Source organism: Oncorhynchus tshawytscha, linkage group LG12 (genome assembly GCF_018296145.1).
Source record: "Oncorhynchus tshawytscha isolate Ot180627B linkage group LG12, Otsh_v2.0, whole genome shotgun sequence".
In the NCBI taxonomy this organism is placed as follows: Eukaryota; Metazoa; Chordata; class Actinopteri; order Salmoniformes; family Salmonidae; genus Oncorhynchus; species Oncorhynchus tshawytscha.
In genome coordinates this window covers 41,627,980-41,645,404 of record NC_056440.1, presented here as the reverse complement: position 1 = coordinate 41,645,404, position 17,425 = coordinate 41,627,980, and the positions used below count along the sequence as shown (strand labels likewise).

The window sequence follows — 17,425 nt, the reverse complement described above, 5'->3', positions numbered from 1 at the left end:
ACGTGGGTGAATAATGCCTCTGCAGTCTGTAGGGCTGTAGGGATACCAGGCAACGGGAGGAGACGGCAGGACTTAGAGAACCGATCCACAATCACCAGAACCGTGGTGTTCCCCTGAGACGGAAGATTGGTCAGGAAATCTACGGATAGATGCGACCATGGTCGTTGTGGAATGGGGAGGGTTGTAACTTCCCTCTAGGAATCTGCCTAGGAGCCTTACTCTGGGCGCACACTGAACAGGAGGGGACATAAACCTCAACGTCCCTAGCCAAAGTGGGCCACCAATACCTCCCCCGAAGGCTCCCCACTGTCCTCGTCACCCCAGGGTGACCAGAGGAGGGTAGGACGGGAGCCCACCAAATCAGTTGGTCCCGAACACCAAACGGCACGTACTTACGCCCCGCCGGACACTGAGGAGGCGCGGGTTCCGCCCGTAATGCCCGCTCGATGTCCGAGTCCAACTCCCATACCACTGATGCTACCAGCCTCGAGGCGGGAAGGATGGGAGTAGGTTCGGTGGACCTATCCTCCGTGTCGTAAAGGCGGGACAGTGCGTCAGCCCGGTCTATAAGCCAATGTAAACCGGAACCGGGTGAAGAACATGGCCCACCTTGCCTGACGTTGGTTCAGTCTCCGAGTGGTCGGTCCAGATGAGAAAGGAGTGCTTAGCCCCCTCAAGCCAGTGTCTCCACACCTTCAGAGCTCTGACCACCGCTAGCAACTCCCGGTCCCCCACATCATAGTTACACTCCGCTGGGCTGAGCTTCCTTGAGAAGAAAGCGCAGGGGCGGAGTTTTGGTGGCGCACCCGAGCGCTGTGATAGCACGGCACTCACCCCAGCCTCGGAGGCGTCCACCTCCACTATGAATGCTAGAGAGGGGTCTGGATGCGCCAACACGGGTGCATCCATGAACAGCTCCGTCCGCCTCTGCTGACCACTGTAACCGCTCTGGGCCCCCTTCAGCAGTGCGGTAATGGGAGCCGCTACCTGGCCAAACCCCTGGATAAACCTCCGGTAGTAGTTGGCAAGACCCAAAAACCGCTGCACCTCTTTTACCGTGGTCGGAGTCGGCCAATTACGCACGGCCCTAATGCGGTCACACTCCATCACCACCCCTGAGGTGGAAATGTGATAACCCAAGAAGGAGACAGCTCGTTTAGAGAACACGCATTTCTCTGCCATGACATATAGATCATGCTCCAGCAGTCTACCAAGCACCTTGCGTACCAGAGATGCATGCGCGGTGCGAGTGGCCGAGTAGATCAGAATGTCATCGATATAAACAACCACTCCCTGCCCGCACAGGTCCCTGAGAATCTCGTCTACAAAGGATTGGAAAACGGCTGGAGCATTCTTTAACCCATACGGCATGACGAGGTACTCATAGTGGCCCGATGTGGTACTAAATGCGGTTTTCCACTCGTCTCCCTTCCGAATACGCACCAGACTATACGCGCTCCTGTGATCCAGTTTTGTGAAGAACTGCGCTCCGTGAAATGATTCCACCGCTATCGATGAGAGGTAGTGGGTAACTATACCCCACTGTGATGGCGTTTAGACCTCTATAATCAATACACGGACGCAAACCTCCCTCCTTTTTCTTCACAAAAAAGAAACTCGAGGAGACGGGTTAGATGGAGGGCCGAATGTACCCCTGTCCCAGCGACTCCGTGACATATCTCTCCATCGCCAACGTCTCCTCCTGGGACAATGGCTACACGTGACTCTTGGGAAGCACAGCGTTTACCTGGAGATCTATCGTACAATCCCTTCCCGGTCGATAAGGTGGTAATTTAGTTGCTTTCCCTTTACTGAAAGCGATTGCCAAATCGGCATACTCGGGGGGAATGCACACCGTGGAACCCTGGTCTGAACTTTCCACCGACGTGGCACCGATGGAAACTCTCAAACACCTTCCAGAACACTCCTCTGACCACCCCTGGAGAACCCCCTGTCTCCACGAAATTTTAGGATTGTGCCGGGCCAGCCAGGGAAGCCCTAGCACCACTGGAAACGCAGGCGAATCAATAATGTAAAGACTGATACGCTCCCTATGATTCCCCTGTGTCACCATGTCCCTTGGAACCGTGGTCTCCCTGACCATCCCTGACCCTAATGGCCGGCAATCTAGGGAGTGCATGGGAAAGGGAGAATCTATCGGCACCAGCGGAACCCCTAACTTAAGGGCGAGTCCGCGATCCATCCAAGTTCCCAGCAGCAACTGAATCGACTTGCGCCCTATGCTGGGATGAGGGAAAAAAGTTAAGACAAACATGTGGCCAACAGAGGGTTCTGGGTGAGTTTGATGCTGACTCACCTAGGGTGATCGAGAAGCGTTCCACCTGCCATCTCTACTCCCAGACGGACCCCCCCAGCACCGATCAGCCGTGTGTCCTCTCCGACCACAGCTGGTGCAGGGGAGGCCTCCTCCTCCAGTACCCCTCGGCACGGCCCCTCCCAACTCCATCGGAATGGGAGCGGGGGGGCTGGGGGGTGGAACACACAGGACCCTCTCCGAACGCCCGCGGGCAGCCAGTAGATTGTCCAATCGGATAGACATATCGATTAGCTCATTCAGGGAAAGAGCGGTGTCCCGACACACTATCTCCCTGCAGACGTCCTCCCAGAGACTACACCTGTAGTGGTCAATAAGGGCCCTGTCGTTCCACCCAGATCCTGCCTGAGATGAAATAGTCGTTCTCCCGCCGCTCGGCCCTCTGGAGGGTGATCAAACACGGCACGGAAGCGGCTGGAAAACTCTGGGTAGTGCTCCTTCGCTAAGTCCGGGCCATTCCAGACTGCGTTCGCCCACTCCAGAGCACGACCCGTGAGGCAGGAGATGAGGACACTCACCCTCTCCGCTCCCAAGGGAGTGGGTCTGACGGTGGCCAGGTATAGCTCCAGTTGGAGTAAAAACCCCTGGCACCCCGCCGCCGCTCCATCATAAGCCCTCGGGAGCATCAGAGGGTGCCGAAGGTGGAGAGAGGAGACCACTCCTCTCCCATAGGTCCATTCTCTCCATCATTTGATCCATCTCCGATCCGATGGAGGACGGTGTTGTGGTGGAGAACCCGTTCCTCCATCGATGGGAGAGGGTTGGCCGCTGCTCCTGCTGACTCCATTCAAAAGGGTGCAGGATTCTGTAACGCTCCGGGTGTCGTGGGTGTGGAGTCAGGCGCAGGAAACAGAGAGTGCAATACTGTGCTCTTTTAATGCACTCACGCAACACTGGGTGCTCAAAATCAAATGCCCCAAACACGGGGGACGAAAACAGTACAGCAGAAAATACACGACCAGGAACAAACACGTTCCTCTACTACCTACACGAAGGTCACAATGATTAATCCCGCACAAAGACGGGCGGGCGGACCGGCTGTCTAATAAAGCCCAACTAATGACTCACTAACAGGTGCTAACAATAAACATACAAGGAGGGGGAGGAAAGACAATCAGTGGCAGCTAATAGGCCGGTGACTACGACCACCGAGCGCCACCCGACCGGGAAGGGGAGCCATCCTCGGTCGGACTCTGACAACAATGCTAATTTCACCATTCTCCTATTTCTTTAATATGCAGTGGTAAATACGTTTTACAGTGGTAAATATGACAGTAAAAGTTTCCAAATTTCTACAAACTACCCCTGTTCATAATTGGTATAAATTCTGTAGAGCAGCTCTGTCCACTCAGTAGTGCTACATTTCGGCCTCAGTTGAGCTCCCTTAACAAACGCATAGATGTTCCTTTGTAAATCATCATTTTCGCCATTTGTGGTGTTATCATTGGTGTTCTCCGTGCCGTCCGTGGCCACAAGAAGTAGACCATGTATTTAGCTTTATTATCTTATATAAATGTTTATTTATTTTCTTTCCTGGATCAGCTGATGATGGTCGACAATATCACTAGCCATCCAACAAGTAGGCTATAAGTAGTTGAGGTTAGATTTTGCAATAGATTAGGGCTACATTATTTTGGATTTGTGTGCCCTTGAGAACTGTTTTCACAGTTACATGTACAGCGCGTTTTTTCTGAGATCTCAAAGATCCAGGATTCCTACAGAGTTTAAGGTCAATGTTCTAATACACTTGTTAAATGCCTAATAATGACAAATAATAGCCATAAATGTCATTCATGTAAGGAAAGAAACATTGTGTTTTATGACACATGATCTGTGAAGACTCCAAGTGAATTTTACTGTTTACAATGCCTTTATCAATACATTTTCTCTGTTTCTAAATGGTGATTGTGTGATGACAGAATATAATTGCTAACGTTGTGATATCTTAATGGCGCTTTCAAGACAACTGGGAAATTAGGGAAAAAAACAAAGTCAAATCATGACGCCAGTGATCTTCAGATCGGAATGTCGTGGTTCTAGAAAGATGCCTGAGTTTCCAAATTCCAAAATTCCAAGTTGGATGATAATTCAAACTATTTTTCCAGTCAGAGCTCGATATTTTCCGAGTTCCAGTTGTCTAGAATGCACTGAAGTCAGAACTCTGCAATTTATGAGTTCCTAGTTATTTTGAACGCGGCATAAGCAGCTTTATCTGAAGCCTGCTTATGTTTATGTGTGTAAAATTGCCTCGGCAGTGGTGTATGCCTAGTGGAGGGTAAACACAAGTAAACACAGTTTAGCCATCTTTTTCAGACAAATACATTGAAAGTATAGGGAGCGTTTTTTTTATCACCACGACCGGCAATCGGAGTTTAGACACAATTTTTTTTTACCACACTAGAATACAGCACTGGCTACTGTTGGGCCTATTTGAAGTTAATGGCAATACACATTGTAGTCTAGTAAATTGACTGTGTGTATTAGGATGACCATGCCATTTTTCTGGGACAGTTTGTTTCAGCCCCAATTCCATGTCTCGACTTTTCAGGCTAAAGAAAAAAGTCAATTTGACAGCAAGACGCATCAATTAATGTAGCCCTAATCTATGACAATTGCAGAATGTCATTAGGCACACTTTTTGGTGTTTTGTAACAGTAACCTCCACAAATGTATGAAAAGTTGACATGTTTTGGTAATGTGCTCATTGTTGTGATCATTTGATGAGTTCTTCTGTACAACACATTTTTACTGACAGTAACAGCAACAATACTCACACACCTGTCATGTAAATAATGGGCCTCTATCACAAACGTGGTGTTCTGTGCTAGATGACAGGCAGGATGTGTGAAAATTATGGCAAAGGGACTTTCCTATTTGGCGGAAGTGACTGTAGTTGAGGCAATTGAACCTGCCTCACACATTCAGAAAAATAAACTGCAATAAATGTTTGTGTGTGTATGTGTGAGAGAGAAAGGGAGAGACAACAGCATTGCGAAAACTGGCTCCTGGAAATGTTTTACCCCTCATTTGAACACCATGCGTACTCACTGTAAAGTACATTTTTGCTTGGCACCACACATGGGGTTTTTGGTTTTAACATGTTTCCCGGGTTACCGTAGGGGGGAAACCCACTGAATTTTTCTCTCTTCAAAATGATAAAGGTTGACACTATTTAATGGACGTGTCATATAGTGGGAGAGAATAGTGACAATTACAATCTTAAAACAACTTGGTGATTTGTAGATGGAGTCTAGTTTAAAACCAGAGGACAACTTCTAGTGATTCATCTGCCCCAGGTGAAAATGAGTTTCCTTCTGGATTTCCTCAAAGTATTTGCGATGATGTACCCCAGCAGAAGTACCTGTGCAGCAACTGTAATAACGTACTGAAGGAGGCACGTCAGACTTTGTGCAGCCACCGCTACTGCCTCGCTTGTTTTCATTGGTTAGTGAGGTTAAGGAATTCCAATTGTTTATATTCTAAGTTTTGTGAAACATCTTCATTCATAACCAAAGTGAACCATTTCCTCATATCACACTCTTGCGAGGTCTTTGTATGTAATATAGCCTACATTTGCCTTTTTTGCCTTCCCCTTACGTTTTTAAAGGTTAAGATATTACAATTTTAGGTTAACATATTTGTGTTTATTGTATTTAAATCAAATCCCACATGTTCATTGCTGTTGTTTAGGAACATTTGCGAAATGTGCAAAGAAGAGGATCCGAGCTCAGAGAGTGAAACAAGCATACTGACATCAGACAATGTATGTATAGTATTACTGCACTTTGTATATATGCTTGTATAGTACAAGTGGATAGGATGGAATGATATGGCAGGCCTCTATGAAGTTGAGAAATGGAAAACTGTTTTTATGGCACACAGGTAGATAGCTTTGGTGAAAGACCTGCTTTAACAACACAAAGGATATCCTTTTATAAGACCATTTGAAATGTAGGCTACAGTGACCTTTTCAGTCTCGATGTAATACTGCAGCCTCAATAAGTGGAATTTCCTGTAAAAAACAACACCAATGACATGGGATGAATTGAATCAAAAATGAAACCGCTCTTAAAGAATTCCCCATGTCCCTGTATGTTTACATAAATGTGTGAATATCATTTCCGCTTTTCATTATTTGACTAATTTGCATGACACAGACACCAAGGTGCTGTGTGAATGAGCATGAAGTGGGAAGGGCACTGCTCTAACATTGGGAGGCAAGATTCAATGTATTCCTACGGTAGGTACCAAATCAAATAGAGGCTCTATAATAGTGGTGCTTCTAGTGTTATCCAAAGCATTCCCCTTTACTCAATACTTCTGTCATTCGAGCACTTGTGTTCCTACGCAAAATACATGTAAATATTTTAGCTGGATAGAATAAATGATCCAGATAACACTGATTGAGTTACAGTGCATTCGTAAAGTATTCAGACCCATTCACTTTTCCCACAGTTTGTTACGTTACAGCCTTATTCTAAAATTGATTAAATAGTTTTTCCCCCTCATCAATCCACACACAATACCCCGTAATGACAAAGCAAGTCCGGGCTCTGGCTGGGCCACTCAAGGACATTCATAAACTTGTCCCGAAGCCACCCTTGCATTGTCTTGGCTGTGTGCTTAGGGTCGTTGTCCTGTTGGAAGGTGAACCTTCGCCCCAGTCTGTTACGACTTCTATAAATGGTGCGGTGGAGGAGTCAAACGCAGAGAGCAGGTAATATCGTACGTGAATCTATTTATTCCAACGACAGTGGAGACATGGACATGCCAACACTAGGGAGCATGACTCAAAACAGGTGTACCCAATTAAACCCAATAAACAGAAACAAAAGGAAAGGGAATCGATGGCAGCTAATAGGCCGGCGACGACGACCACCGAGCGCCGACCAAACAGGAAGAGGCACCATCTTCGACGGGATTCGTGACACAGTCTGAGGTCCTGAGCACTCTGAAGCAAGTTTTCATCAAGATCTCTCTGTACTTTGCTCCGGTCATCTTTCTCTCGTTCCTGACTAGTCTCCCAGTCAATGCTGCTGAAAAATAGGGATGGTGCCAGGTTTCCTACAGATGTGACACTTGGTATTCAGGCCAAAGAGTTCAATCTTGGTTTCATCAGACCAGAGTATTTTGTTTCTCATGGTCTGAGAGTCCTTTAGGTGCCTTTTGCCAAACTCAAAGCGGGCTGTTGTGCCTTTTACTGAGAAGTTGCTTCCGTCTGACCAATCTACCATAAAGGCCTGGTGGAGTGCTGCAGAGATGTTGTCCTTCTGGAAGGTTCTCCCATCTCCACTGAGGAACTCTGGAGCTCTGTCAGAGTGACCATCTGGTTCTTGGTCACCTCCCTGACCAAGGCCCCCCCCCCCCAGATTGCTGAGTTTGGCTGGGCGGCCAGCTCTAGGAAGAGTCTTGGTGTTTCCAAAATTCTTCCATTTAAGACTAATGGAGGCCACTGTGTTTTTGGGGACCTTCAATGCAGCAGAAATCTTTTGGTACCCTTCCCCAGATCTGCCTTCGACTCATGGCTTGGTTTTTGCTTTGACATGCACTGTCAACTGTGGGACCTTAAATAGACAGCCTTTCCAAATCTTGTCCAATCAATTGAATTTACCACAGGTGGACTCCAATCAAGTTGTAGAAACATCTCAAGGGTGATCAATGGAAACAGGATCCACCAGAGCTCAATTTCCAGTCTCATAGCAAAGGTTCTGAATACTTATGTAAAAAAGTTATTTCTGTTTTTTATTTGTAATACATTTGCAAACATTTATAAAAACCTGTTTTTGCTTTGTTATGATGTGGTATTGTGTGTAGATTGATGAGGAAAATGTTTTATTTAATCAATTTTAGAATAAGGCTGTAAAGTAACAAAATGTAGAAAAAGTCAAGGGGTCTGAATATTTTCCGTATGCACTGTATTGCATACTATTTAGCTCCCCAAAACAGGAGACATGATCAGAGCCTGTATTTGGATTTTAGCAGAAAGGTCATACAATTGAACTCACCAGAGAATTGCAGTAACCTGAACTTTTTCATTGCTCTGGTGAGACTCCGCTCAGGGGATATAAGGTTTAAGAAAGAAATTGAATGTGAAAAGATGCTTGAATGGACTGGTGTAATTAGAATGTCTGTAGAGTTGACAACATGCCACGTGTTGATATTTGTCCAACGTGAATTAGTCCATTGCTGAGGCCCTGAGACCATAGAAAGAGAACGGCTAGAACGGATATTCCCATTCAAGTCAATATTGTATTTCTATGGCTGAGACGTGTCTCACCAATACATCATTCTAGTGATAAGTGATATGTTATGTAAGCAGGTAACCTATAACAAATACGTCATTATAATGATAAGTGATATGCTATGTCAGTAGGTAACATATAACTAATACATCAGCATACGTGACAACTAGATTGGTAAAAAAGCATTATTTCAACTTATTCTAATGAGACCATGTTGGTCAGCATGTGGTTCTATAAGGGCACAAGGCGAGACCCAGATTCAGACACGGGAGGCAGATGGTTTGAGTCTTGATATTTATTGAACAATCCAAAAGGGGTAGGCAAGAGAATGGTCATGGACAGGCAAAAGGTCAAAATCAGTTCAGAGTCCAGGAGGTACAGAGTGGCAGGCAGGCTCAAGGTCAGGGCAGGCAGAATGTTCAGGTAGGTGGGTACGGAGTCCAGAAAACAGGCAAGAGTCAAAAACCGGGAGGACTAGCAAACGAGAATAGAAGCAGGAATACAGGAAAACCGCTGGTTGACTTGAGAAACATACGAACTGGCACAGAGAGACAGGAAACAGAGATATATACACCAGGGATAATAAGCGACACCTGGATGGGGTGGAGACAATCACAAGACAGGTGAAACAGATCAGGGTGTGACAGGTTCAGCATCAGAATGGGGTTCAGCATCAGCTCCTCCAAACATCCTAGGCAGAAGAGACACCCCATAACCGTCTGACTTGTTGACTTGTAGTATTTTGGTTTGTTGTGCTAAAATAATAGGCCTTGAATATATTCATATCAATATCAGTTGGAAAAGTCTATTTTCAGGACAGATGACTCCTATATCTTGATTCAATTGGGTTAATTGGCCACAGCGAATACTTTGAGCATCAGAGTGGAATGGAAACTAAGCTTGTTAAACAGTATGTTTTACTTTATATTTACGTCCATCTTCCCTTGTATGCTCACAAAGCAAAGGCTTGACTGTCTCTGACTGTTACTTACACAGTGGGTTCATTGTTGGTTGACAGTTTTAAGAAGCTACTGTTGTATTGAATGATTCATTGTTATTATTATGATGATTAAAGAGATAAAATGGCTTTGTGTGTTTGTTGCTTTTGAGCGGTAGAGACACAGCAGAGCTTAAAAGTTCCACTTCAAGGTGTATCAACTAACAACAATGACAGCCAGAGAACGTTGTCATTTAAACCAGTTTAGCACTGAAGATTGCACCGGTGTGATATGTAGAAATCAAATAAAACACATTTTCCCTCTGAGGAAAATTTAACATGGTGAGACTGAATTTAGGACTGAAAGTTGATCTTAATTCTCCTATGTGTTACTGCAGTTATTCAGTGATGCTTCCATCAATAAGGAGATCTTGGAGTTGAAAATGCATTGTGCTAACCAAGGGTGCTCCTGGAGGAGTATTCTCAAGGACTTTGAGGTATTGACACTGTTTTACACATTTGTGAATGATACAATAAAAAATTGATTTTTTTTATCACCATGTGACCATTGTAATACCTACCCACTGTAATTAGATCAGGGTCAGGGCCCAATTTTTCACTAAAACAAAAGTCCTGTTGAAGAAAACCTTCAGACAATTTAAGAACAAAATATTTTAAATTGGTACCAAAATAATGAATACATTTTAGAACTAATGAGGACAATTGCCCCTGATGGCTGATATTGACTTTGCGCTGCTATCAAGATGTTTATCCTCCAAGTAGATTGATTCACTGAAATGTTGTGCTGAGCTTGGGTTAGTTTATTGTGATTTCTGAATTGTTTTGAATCCTCTTTCAGGAGCACCAGGAGCAGTGTGAGTATGCCCTGATCCCCTGCAACATTGGCTGTGGTCACATGGTGCTGCAAAAGGCCTTGGCCTGTCACCTGGAGAAGGCCTGTACAAACAACATGTCAGTGTTCCCCACATGCTGCCGCTCTATGTGCCCCTCAGAGCTACAGGTAAGACAGGCCCAAATAATTAACTTCCAGCCGTGCACTCAGTAGCTGTCAAACTAACCACCTCGTCTAAGTTGCAAGTCCTGTCACTGACAATCTTGCTGAGATTCTCAAATGTTCAGCCCTGGTATGAAGTCTTTTTACTCCTGGAAATAAATAACCAGTGTATGGTTTCCTGTGGTTTTATACTGCAGGGGCTACAGTCGCTGGGAATTGTACAAAATAAGTTTGAATTGATCTCTAGTGGAAAACCTTGTTGGGGACGAGGTCAGTGTGACGAGGTCAGTGTGACATTGGTTGGGTCCCCACAGCGCAGCTCAAGCAGCAGTGTCTCCAATGTTTACTGCTGCCCCATATTCCCTTTCACCACTGATCTGGGAAGGGCAGGGGGCTGCCGAGAGCTTTGGACCACAGCGAAAGGAAGCAGACAGCCACAGAACTTTAGACTCAAGAAAGGTTAGGTTAACCATTAGGGGAAGGGCATCATGATTCGGGAAGAAATGTATCAAATGTATTGTAAGAAGCAATTGCAAAAGCATTCTGTGTGTAGACTACTGACTACACTAAAATAGTAATACTGTACTCCTTAAGTCGTCCAGTCTCTTGACAACAAATTCGAGCAAGCGTTTCCTTCCAGAGAGACATCAGAGATTGTAACATCCTGTTTCACAGAAATATGTCTCACTCGGGATATGTTATCAGAGTCGGTATAGCCACCTGTTTTTTTCACGCATCGCGCCGACAGAAACAAACATCTTTCTGGTAAGAAGAAGGGCGGGGGTGTACGCCTTACGATTAACGAGTCGTGGTGTGATCATAACAACTTACAGGAACTCAAGTCCTTTTGTTCACCTGACCTAGAATTTCTTACGATCAAATGCCGACCGCATTATCTACCAAGAGAATTCTCTTCGATTATAATCACAGCCGTGTATACACATTTAAATACGTTAACCCTCACAAGGCTGCCGGCCCAGACAGCATCCCTAGCCGCATCCTCAAAGCATGCGCAGACCAGCTGGCTGGTGAGTTTACGGACATATTCAATCAATCCCTATCCCAGTCTGCTATTCCCAAATGCTTCAAGAGGGCCACCATTGTTCCTGTTCCCAAGAACGCTAAGATAACTGAGCTAAACGACTCTCGCCCCGTAGCACTCACTTTCGTCATCATGAAGTGCTTTGAGAGACTAGTCAAGATCATATCACCTCCACCCTACCTGACCTAGACCCACTCCAATTTGCTTACTTCCCCAATAGGTCCACAGATGATACAATCGCCATCACACTTCACACTGCCCTAACCCATCTGGACAAGAGGAATACCTATGTGAGAATGCTGTTCATCGATTACAGCTCAGCATTTAACACCATAGTACCCTCCAAACTCGTCATTAAGCTCGAGACCCTGTGTCTTGACCCCGCCCTATGAAATTGGGTCCTGGACTTTCTGACAGGCCGCCCCCAGGTGGTGAAGGTAGGAAACAACATCTCCACCCAACTGATCATCAATACTGGGGCCCCACAAGGGTGCGTTCTCAGCCCTCTCCTGTACTCCCTGTTCACCCATGACTGTGTGGTCAAGCACGCCTCCAACTCAATCATGTGAACTTTAAAAAAAAAAAGTTTGATTATTCTTCTTAAAGGTCCAATGCAACCATTAAAAAAAAATCTCAATATCAAATAATTTCTGGAAAACAATTAAGTACCTTACTGCGATTGTTGTCAATTAAAATGGTCAAAAATAAACAAAAAATGGTTCTTAGCAAAGAGCAATTTCTCAAGAAATAATTTTTGCTAGGACTGTCTCGGAGTGGTCTGAGGGGGAGGGGAAAACTGAAAACTAGCTGTTATTGACAGAGGTTTGGAACCCTCTTTCTTACTGGTCTATTTGTTACATCAGCTCCTGCCACGCCCTCTACTTCTCATCCTGTGTCACCATAACCTGCTGCCACTCTCCCAGTGCTCTCTCCCTCCCTCCCTCTCTCTCTGTGTGAGTGGAGACAGGTGTGCTGGAGGCAGAGCAGATCCCCACCAGCTGCAACCTGTTCCATATTCAAGAACTCTACAAATACTCAGCCCTGCCACTTCCACGCTGCCAGATCATAGCCTCTGCTCAGTTGTGTCTGCGGTTCAAGCCTGTTCCTGCATAGATCTTGTTATCCTGTTGAGCCTAGTTTTCCCTAGCCTGACGCTCCTTTTCTCTCCGCTACAGTTCCGCCCGCTCTGACTCTGGTCACTGTCTCCAGTCCCTCATCTCGTCAGTCCTGCCCCCCCCGCTCCGGACCTGCTTACCCTGCTCCTACTGCTTTTCAATAAAAACTTGTCCCTGTCTCCTTGTCTGAGTCTGCACTTGGGTACACCTGCTCCACCACACGTTTCACTAACTAATTTACCACCTGATGTCACCAGGCAGGCCAAAACTATATCCCACCAAAACAGTCTTTTCAAACAGCTCTTACACGAAAGGCATTATCATAATTTGCACAGTATTCTTCCAACCTCATAGTGTGGAAATATATATAAAACACAGGAAATATATTTTTTGACTGCTCTGGGCCTTTAAGAAGTGCATGCGTGAACTATCCTCCCAAATTACCGAAAGTAACTTTTCTGATGCTCCTAATTTGCAGTGGTGGTATTGTAGCCTTACAATTGCTCTATACACTCACTGGTCTTGAGAATAATAAAATGCTGGTCTGGCTGAACATTGAGGGGGAAGGGAGAGCATCAAATGTCACATCTTGGTTGGAAAAATGGACTGTTGACAAGAATGTATTTCACTTTCCTGAAAAATATCCATTTATATCCCGCTTCTACAAACGTTCCTATCCTACTCTTATAGTAGAGAGCCTCTTCTCATGTAACAGTGCATAGAATAACTCCTAACCCCCTCCCCACAAAATGAAACAGATTTTTATCTCCAGCAAACAATAGTTTTGAGTGTACATTTTTTATTAAAACACATTACCAGGGTCTCTCTGCTTTTTTTCACTGGCCGTTGAAATGTCAGCTTAATTAACAGAAAAGTGGGATGTCATTTTATATTTTAAAATGTCATCTTAAATCACTGTTCTAATTTCTCTCAAATCCAAAACAAAACGTTATTGAACAGTAAACAAAACGAAGCAGTAATTGTATATTTTCAAAACAAACATATCTCAGACAGTCAGCTGAAATTGAAAGGTCCTAAACATAATATTTAGTTACGTGTTATCTGACCAGGATAATGGGGGTGATTCAGCTACACTGCAATGTCAAGACCTGCGACAACAATACCATTTCAGAAAGCTCGGCGAGAAACAAATTATAGAGGGGACCAAATAGATGTATCTGACAACAGACATCAACAGTTTTCTGTGTGATGTCTGTTGTTTGTATCAGCCTACTTTATTGTGGAGAATGTTGATATTTGTAACCTAACTATGCCTTCTTAAGAAGATGAAATCTGTTTCATTTTGTGGGGAGGGGGGTTAGGGGTTATTCTATGAGCATGAGAAGAGGCTCTCTACTTTAAGAGTAGGAGAGGAACGTTTGCGGAAGCGGGATATAAATGGATATTTTTCAGGAAGGCGAAATTCATTCTTGTCAACAGTCCATTTTTCCAACCAAGATGTGACATTTGATGCTCTCCCTTCCCCCTCAATGTTCAGCCAGACCAGCATTTTATTATTCTCATTTTCTTCAAGAATAGTGGGTGTGTGCAGCAATACTAAGGCTACAATTCCACCACTGTAAATTAGGAGCATCAGAAAAGTTACTTTCTTGATTGTATTAGTCTACCTTTCTGTAATTTGGGAAGATAGTTGATGCATGCACTTCTTAATTGCCCCTGTGGGGATTAATAAAGTTCAATTGAATTGGTTGTTGCCCTGTCGGTGCCAAAGCAGCAGCACAGACTGGCCAGGAAAGATCTTGTCATCAGCTCCCTGATAGAAAGCCTCTGCGCCCACCAGGAGGTCTCCTATGACGGTAATTTCATCTGAAGGCTGTCTGACCTTAGCTACAAAATGAAGGAGGCCATCTCTGGCCATTGGAATAGGCCTAACCTGTACTCTCCTGGTACAGTATTCTTTCAATTTCACCTAAAACGGAAAAAACAGTGGTGTGGGACAGTCTTCTATGCACATGGAATAAAATAGGCCTTCATTAGAGAGTGCTTAATTTGAACACAATTGTTTTTTATGTACCACCTTTGAAACACTACACAGACAGACAAGTTCCCTCCGATATTAACATTTGTGTCCACTGAAACACTGGCACAAGTTTGAATCAGCGTTTTTTTGTGTCCTCTGCTTCCTCTAGCATTCTACACATCCAGGTACGGATTCAAGGTGCGCATGAGGCTGTATCTGAATGGTGACAGGGTGGGAAAAGGCACTCATATCTCTCTGGCCATTCAAGCACTCTCTGTAATACCTGTGTAACAGACATCATAGATTGTTTATTTAGAGGGCTGAGGTTTTCAACTGAAATGTTAGTTGAGATACGTATTTCCCGAATGTCAAAAATCAAACAAACAACAACATCTCCTCATGAGTCATTATAGTTCTAGTTCTCATCTCTTTCCCTCTGCATCATTAAGGTAAGTAAGCATCGAGTCAACCATCTTGTGTGGTATGTCTGTTACATGGATTAAACATGAACATGTCTGTCTCCTTTCCAGGTCACTTTCTTTTTGCTTGATCATAATCACTGAGAACTTGTGATTGACGCCTTGTTTTATGCATAGATATGTCCACAACATGAGCCTGTGGTAGGTAGGTAGGTAGGTAGGTAGGTATGTAGGTAGGTAGGGGGGAGGAATAGGAATGGGTCATACATACTAAGAAGGGGGGTGATGGGAGATGGCACAGATACTGTAGGCCAATTATCAACTTTTCATTTTATTAACTTGGTGTTTTGGTGTTTTTTCCATGTTTTTTTTGTACTGTTTTTCGATTCTTTATCTATGTACTTCTTGAATATAATTTCCTGTCTTTGATCTGAACCCCTCCCAGGGAAAAAAAGACAAAAAGTTGGTAAAAAAAATATCCACAGGCTCATGCAGGCTAATTACAAAGGTGTTCGATTAGTTGCATTTAGATTGCTTAAAACTTCACCATTTAAGATAATTTTAAAAGTCTTACAAGAGTGTAGCAGTACTTACAAGTTATATATATCAGCAATTATATAACATAACTGATTTTTAGAAAGCATAGAATTGGTAAAATAATTGTCCCCTCAACTCATCTGCTAAATGACATTTCAGTTGATCCCTGACATTTCCTCTCAGCATAGAGCCATTAGAAAAATCCTCATGAACAGACAGCAGCACAGTGGAAGTAAACAGAGATCTCTTTGGATTTCATGTTTTTTTATTTGCTTGAGAGTAAGCTCAAATAAACAGGGCAGAATCCGTAATCTTACGTCAGTGCTAGTATAGCAATCCTAGGATTTTCAAGGAATTTGATTTGAAAACCTCTCAAATGACTTGTCCAAACATGTTATTTGTTTAATGTTGTGTGTTATTTATTACATTCAAAAAAAAGGTATACATTTAATAGTGCAACAGTAATGTTTAATACATGTTGCAGGCATTTCAAAATCATAATTCTTTACAAAAATATATTATTAGTCTTATGGTGATGATAGTGGTGGTGATGATGATGAATAGGGTAGTAAAAGCCTAGTGGTAGTACAGTGTTGCGTCATCAGTAGTAGTGGTAGATAGTATTACAATCATTGATAATAACAAATAGTGCGTGAAAATATATGTGAGTGAAAAAAAAATACATGTAGAGATTTGAAAAACGTAAGGGGCTCATTTGAAGAAAACAAATGCTGTTCCTCCGCACCTTGTGAGGAAATATTGAACTTCCTGTATGGTGATGATGTGTTTATGTTAATCACATAGCTAAGGCAAAAACCTAAATGATTCGCGGGAAAAAGTAAAAAATGGCGACTAGCAGAGTTTGAACTTTAGCGCCTGTACACATATTTGCAAGAAGAGACAACTCCTCGCTAATGGAACGTTACTCAACAGCAACAACAATATTTCGAGTTTTATCGAACCTGGGTTGGAAGTTTATCAAGGGGGTAAGAAATCTGGATACATTAGAGCTATATTTGATGTGTTTTTGTTGTTGTATCTCCTAGTTTTTATGTCTCAAACTAGTATTTTATGTAACGTGCTCAATCTCATATGTCGGTTATTCATTATAGATTACATTTAGCTAGCAAGCAAAAATATATGTTCCTAATGCATATGCGATACACTATACCCAGGGCCAAGCAACAAATACGTTTCATTGCATTGACAGTTGCAGCACAGTTTAGCAGGCGAACTTCACTAGCAGCTACTTTATCAGTTACCAAGCTAGCTATATTCAATATTGCTACTATAGTTAGCTACATTTGATAGATAGCATTTTAGACTAGCCAGCAACGTTTTGTGACTCTAGAAGACATCCTGTTGAGATGCAAAAGTGTCCGATCAGATTTGCAGAAGAAAATACTTAAAACAGCTTGAGCTGGCGATATGACCATCATCTTATTGATGTACGTTAACTTAGCCAATCAACCAGTCTATTATCAGTTTGATATAAGTTACATTCGAGAGTTGCTATAGTTTGATAGCCTACTAACTACTACAAGTTTGTAAGCCATGTTACTTTTTAATGCTGGGCACGATTGTTTGGCTCGAGCAAGTGCTGCAATCTGCGACTGCTTTGACAAGTCCAACTCAAATGTGCAGGCTGGCTGTAGTTAGCTGATGAGTCAAACCTGTAGGCTGTGCTGCGATCTACACGCAGGACAAAATTGAGTCATCAGACATCAGCCTCAGAACAGGGGAGGGGTGTTAAAACAAATATGTTGAAGGGCTGGAATTCATGATAGCATGGGCATATGTCG

General features: G+C 43.7%; 1 protein-coding gene and 1 pseudogene across 4 annotated transcripts in view; both read left to right on the top strand.

Annotated features, from left to right (window-relative positions):
- Positions 1 to 446: 446 nt before the first annotated feature.
- LOC112264145 lies at positions 447 to 14,958 on the top strand (annotated as a pseudogene).
- Positions 14,959 to 16,364: 1,406 nt separating this feature from the next.
- LOC112263361 (PHD finger protein 19) overlaps positions 16,365 to 17,425 on the top strand; it is a 30,331-nt gene continuing 29,270 nt past the window's right edge. For 2 of the 4 annotated variants that reach the window (XM_024439508.2, XM_024439511.2), the window contains exon 1: positions 16,366 to 16,609. The gene's annotated coding sequence lies outside the window, so the exon portion shown is untranslated. Of the gene's footprint in view, positions 16,610 to 17,425 lie in introns of all 4 variants that reach the window. The other 2 variants (XM_024439510.2, XM_024439507.2) reach the window with 2 other exon arrangements.